Source organism: Aegilops tauschii, chromosome 4 (assembly GCF_002575655.3).
Source record: "Aegilops tauschii subsp. strangulata cultivar AL8/78 chromosome 4, Aet v6.0, whole genome shotgun sequence".
NCBI classification, from domain to species: Eukaryota; Viridiplantae; Streptophyta; class Magnoliopsida; order Poales; family Poaceae; genus Aegilops; species Aegilops tauschii.
This window is the reverse complement of record NC_053038.3, coordinates 123,053,439-123,059,438: the sequence shown is the minus strand read 5'-3', so window position 1 is coordinate 123,059,438 and position 6,000 is coordinate 123,053,439.

Genomic DNA, 6,000 nt, shown 5'->3' with positions numbered 1-6,000 from the left:
GAGCGCCACCGGGAGGAGCAGAGGTCGTGCACTACGCCTCTAGACAGCCACGGTCGTGGGACACTAGATCCCTGCCATCCCCTTCACCGGCGGCGCACGGGCTTTCTCGATAGACACCTGTGGGGATGACGAGGGGAGAGGGGAGGGCGGAGGGGTTGGCAGAAGAGGGGGTAAGGTTTTGCGCCCCCGGTCACCCTGGAGGAGGCTACACAAGGGACGCGAGAGGAGGGCAGAGAAAGAGAGAGTCCATGTATATCTGCCATTATATGTGTCCTTGGTATTTCATCTTGATGATGACCCTACTCTTCTAAACTAAGGGATCCTCTAACTCAAAATGAGTTTCAAAGGGTTTTTAAGTGTTCGAATCCTTGTATTTTTTTCCTACCGGGGGTCATTGTATTCACAACATTGGATCTTTACGAACTTTTTTGTAGGTTCCTTTGCACTGAGTTCTGCAGAATTTTTTTCGTCCACTCAAAAATCTTTTAGATAAAAGACACAAGATGTGCCCGTCTTTAAACTAATAAAAGCAATAAGGCCAATGTCATACAAGTAAGGTTCATATTGCAGAACAACCAAAGGTAAACATGACAGCTCAAAACAAGCAAGCATCAAATAGAAATCTAGAGGAGAACATGTTGGGGAACGTAGTAATTTCAAAAAATTTCCTACGCACACGCAAGATCATGGTGATGCATAGCAACGAGAGGGGAGAGTGTTGTCCACGTACCCTCGTAGACCGAAAGCGGAAGCGTTGACACAACGCGGTTGATGTAGTCGTACGTCTTCACGATCCGACCGATCAAGTACCGAACGTATGGCACCTCCGAGATCAGCACACGTTCAGCTCGATGACGTCCCTCGAACTCCGATCCAGCGGAGTGTAGAGGGAGAGTTTCGTCAGCACGACGGCGTGGTGACGATGATGATGTTCTACCGACGCAGGGCTTCGCCTAAGCACCGCTACGATATTATCGAGGTGTAATATGGTGGAGGGGGGCACCGCACACGGCTAAGAGATCAATGATCAATTGTTGTGTCTCTGGGGTGCCCCCTGCCCCCGTATATAAAGGATCAAAGGGGGGAGGTGCGGCCAGCCTTGGGGCGCGCCAGGAGGAGTCCTACTCCCACCGGGAGTAGGACTCCCCCCTTTTTCTAGTTGGATTAGGACTTGGGAGGGGGGAAAGAGGAGAGGGAGAAGAAGGAAGGGGGGCGCCGCCCCCTTCTCCTTGTCCTATTCGGACTAGGGGGGAGGGGCGCGCGGCCCAGCCCTAGCCGCCTCTCCTCTCTTCCACCTAGGCCCACTAAGGCCCATTATGTTGCCGGGGGGTTCCGGTAACCTCCCGGTACTCCGGTAAAATCCCGATTTCACCCGGAACACTTCCGATATCCAAACATAGGCTTCCAATATATCAATCTTTATGTCTCGACCATTTTGAGACTCATCTTCATGTTCGTGATCACATCCGGGAGTCCGAACAACCTTCGGTACATCAAAACATATAAACTCATAATATAACTGTCATCAAAACGTTAAGCGTGCGGACCCTACGGGTTCGAGAACTATGTAGACATGACCAAGACACGTCTCCGGTCAATAACCAATAGCGGAACCTGGATGCTCATATTGGCTCCCACATATTCTACGAAGATCTTTATCGGTCAGACCGCATAACAACATACGTTGTTCCCTTTGTCATCGGTATTTTACTTGCTCGAGATTCGATCGTCGGTATCTCAATACCTAGTTCAATCTCGTTACCGGCAAGTCTCTTTACTTGTTCCGTAATACATCATCTCGCAACAAACTCATTAGTTGCAATGCTTGCAAGGCTTAAGTGATGTGCATTACCGAGAGGGCCCAGAGATACCTCTCCGACAATCGGAGTGACAAATCCTAATCTCGAAATACGCCAACCCAACAAGTACCTTCGGAGACACCTGTAGAGCACCTTTATAATCACCCAGTTACGTTGTGACGTTTGGTAGCGCACAAAGTGTTCCTCCGATAAACGGGAGTTGCATAATCTCATAGTCATAGGAACATGTATAAGTCATGAAGAAAGCAATAGCAACATACTAAACGATCGAGTGCTAAGTTAACAGAATGGGTCAAGTCAATCACATCATTCTCCTAATGATGTGATCTCGTTAATCAAATGACAACTCATGTCTATGGTTAGGAAACATAACCATCTTTTATTAACGAGCTAGTCAAGTAGAGGCATACTAGTGACACTCTGTTTGTCTATGTATTCACACATGTATTATGTTTCCGGTTAATACAATTCTAGCATGAATAATAAACATTTATCATGATATAAGGAAATAAATAATAACTTTATTATTGCCTCTAGGGCATATTTCCTTCAGTCTCCTACTTGCACTAGAGTCAATAATCTAGTTCACATCACCATGTGATTTAATACCAATAGTTCACATCACCATGTGATTAACACCCATAGTTCACATCGTCATGTGACCAACACCCAAAGGGTTTACTAGAGTCAATAATCTAGTTCACATCGCTATGTGATTAACACCCAAAGAGTACTAAGGTGTGGTCATGTTTTGCTTGTGAGAGAAGTTTAGTCAACGGGTCTGTCACATTCAGATCCGTATGTATTTTGCAAATTTCTATGTCAACAATGCTCTGCATGGAGCTACTCTAGCTAATTACTCCCACTTTCAATATGTATCCAGATTGAGACTTAGAGTCATCCAGATCTGTGTCAAAACTTGCATCGACGTAACTCTTTACGACGAACCTTTTGTCACCTCCATAACCGAGAAATATTTCCTTATTCCACTAAGGATAATTTTGACCGTTGTCTAGTGATCTACTCCTAGATCACTATTGTACCCTCTTGCCAAAATCATGGTGAGGTACACAATAGGTCTGGTACACAGCATAGCATACTTTATAGAACCTATGACTGAGGCATAGGAAATGACTTTCATTCTCTTTTCTATCTTCTGCCGTGGTCGGGCTTTGAGTCTTACTCAATTTCACACCTTGTAACACAGGCAAGAACTCTTTCTTTGACTGTTCCATTTTGAACTACTTCAAAATCTTGTCAAGGTATGTACTAATTGAAAAACTTATCAAGCGTCTTGATCTATCTCTATAGATCTTGATGCTCAATATGTAAGCAGCTTCACCGAGGTCTTTCTTTAAAAAACTCCTTTCAAACAATCCTTTATGCTTTGTAGAATAATTCTACATTATTTCTGATCAACAATATGTCATTAACATATACTTATCAGAAATGCTGTAGTGCTCCCACTCACTTTCTTGTAAATACAGGCTTCACCGCAAGTCTGTATAAAACTATATCCTTTGATCAACTTATCAAAGCGTATATTCCAACTCCGAGATGCTTGCACCAGTCCATAGATGGATCGCTGGAGCTTGCATATTTTGTTAGCACCTTTAGGATTGACAAAACCTTCTGGTTGCATCATATACAACTCTTCTTTAATAAATCCATTAAGGAATGCAGTTTTGTTTATCCATTTGCCAGATTTCATAAAATGCGGCAGTTGCTAACATGATTCGGACAGACTTAAGCATAGATACGAGTGAGTAACTCTCATCGTAGTCAACAACTTGAACTTGTCGAAAACCTTTTGCGACAAGTCAAGCTTTATAGACAGTAACATTACCGTCACCGTCAGTCTTCTTCTTGAAGATCCATTTATTTTCAATGGCTCGCCGATCATTGGGCAAGTCAATCAAAGTCCGTACTTTGTTCTCATACATGGATCCTATCTCAGATTTCATGGCCTCAAGCCTTTTTGCGGAATCTGGGCTCATCATCGCTTCCTCATAGTTCGTAGGTTCGTCATGGTCAAGTAACATGACCTCCAGAACAGGATTACCGTACCACTCTGGTGCGGATTTCATTCTGGTTGACCTACGAGGTTCGGTAGTAACTTGATCTGAAGTTACATGATCATCATCATTAGCTTCCTCACTAATTGGTGTAGGAATCACAGGAACAAATTTCTGTGATGAACTACTTTCCAATAAGGGAGCAGGTATAGTTACCTCATCAAGTTCTATTTTCCTCCCACTCACTTCTTTCGAGAGAAACTCCTTCTCCAGAAAAATTCTGAATTTAGCAACAAAAGTTTTGCCTTCGGATCTGTGATAGAAGGTGTACCCAACAGTCTCCTTTGGGTATCCTATGAAGACACATTTCTCCGATTTGGGTTCGAGCTTATCAGGTTGAAGTTTTTTCACATAAGCATCGCAGCCCCAAACTTTAAGAAACGACAACTTTGGTTTCTTGCCAAACCACAGTTCATAAGGCGTTGTCTCAACGGATTTTGATGGTGCCCTATTTAACGTGAATGCAGCCGTCTCTAAAGCATAACCCCAAAACGATAGCGGTAAATCAGTAAGAGACATCATAGATCGCACCATATCTAGTAGAGTACGATTACGACGTTCGGACACACCATTACGCTGTGATGTTCCGGGTGGCGTGAGTTGCGAAACTATTCCGCATTGTTTCAAATGAAGACCAAACTCATAACTCAAATATTCTCCTCCACGATCAGATCGTAGAAATTTTATTTTCTTGTTACGATGATTTTCAACTTCACTCTGAAATTCTTTGAACTTTTCAAATGTTTCAGACTTATGTTTCATTAAGTAGATATACCCATATCTGCTCAAATTATCTGTGAAGGTGAGAAAATAACGATATCCGCCACGAGCCTCAATATTCATCGGACCACATACATCTGTATGTATGATTTCCAACAAATCTGTTGCTCTCTCCATAGTTCCGGAGAACGGTGTTTTAGTCATCTTGCCCATGAGGCACGGTTCGCAAGTACCAAGTGATTCATAATCAAGTGGTTCCAAAAGTCCATCAGTATGGAGTTTCTTCATGCGCTTTACACCGATATGACCTAAACGGCAGTGCCACAAGTAAGTTGCACTATCATTATCAACTCTGCATCTTTTGGCTTCAATATTATGAATATGTGTATCACTACTATCGATATTCAACAAAAATAGACCACTCTTCAAGGGTGCATGACCATAAAAGATATTACTCATATAAATAGAACAACCATTATTCTCTGATTTAAATGAATAACCGTCTCGCATTACACAAGATCCAGATATAATGTTCATGCTTAACGCTGGCACCAAATAACAATTATTTAGGTCTAAAACTAATCCCGAAGGTAGATGTAGAGGTAGCGTGCCGACCGCGATCACATCGACTTTGGAACCATTTCCCACGCGCATCGTCACCTCGTCCTTAGCCAATCTTCGCTTAATCTGTAGCCCCTGTTTCGAGTTGCAAATATTAGCAACAGAACCAGTATCAAATACCCAGGTGCTACTGCGAGCATTAGTAAGGTACACATCATGTATATCACATATACCTTTGTTCACCTTGCCATCCTTCTTATCCGCCAAATACTTGGGGCAGTTCCGCTTCCAGTGACGAGTCTGCTTGCAGTAGAAGCACTCTGTCTCAGTCTTAGGTCCAGACTTGGGTTTCTTCTCCTGAATAGCAACTTGCTTGCTGTTCTTCTTGAAGTCCCCTTCTTCTTCCCTTTGCCCTTTTTCTTGAAACTAGTGGTCTTATTGACCATCAACACTTGATGCTCCTTTTTGATTTCTACCTCCGCAGCCTTTAGCATTGCGAAGAGCTCGGGAATCGTCTTATCCATCCCTTGCATGTTATAGTTCATCACGAAGCTCTTGTAGCTTGGTGGCAGTGATTGAAGAATTCTGTCAATGACGCTATCATCCGGAAGATTAACTCCCAGTTGAATCAAGTGATTGTTATACCCAGACATTTTGAATATATGCTCACTGACAGAACTATTCTCTTCCATCTTACAGCTGTAGAATTTATTGGAGACTTCATATCTCTCAATCCGGGCATTTGCTTGAAATATTAACTTCAACTCCTGGAACATCTCATATGCTCCATGACGTTCAAAACGTCGTTGAAGACCCGGTTCTAA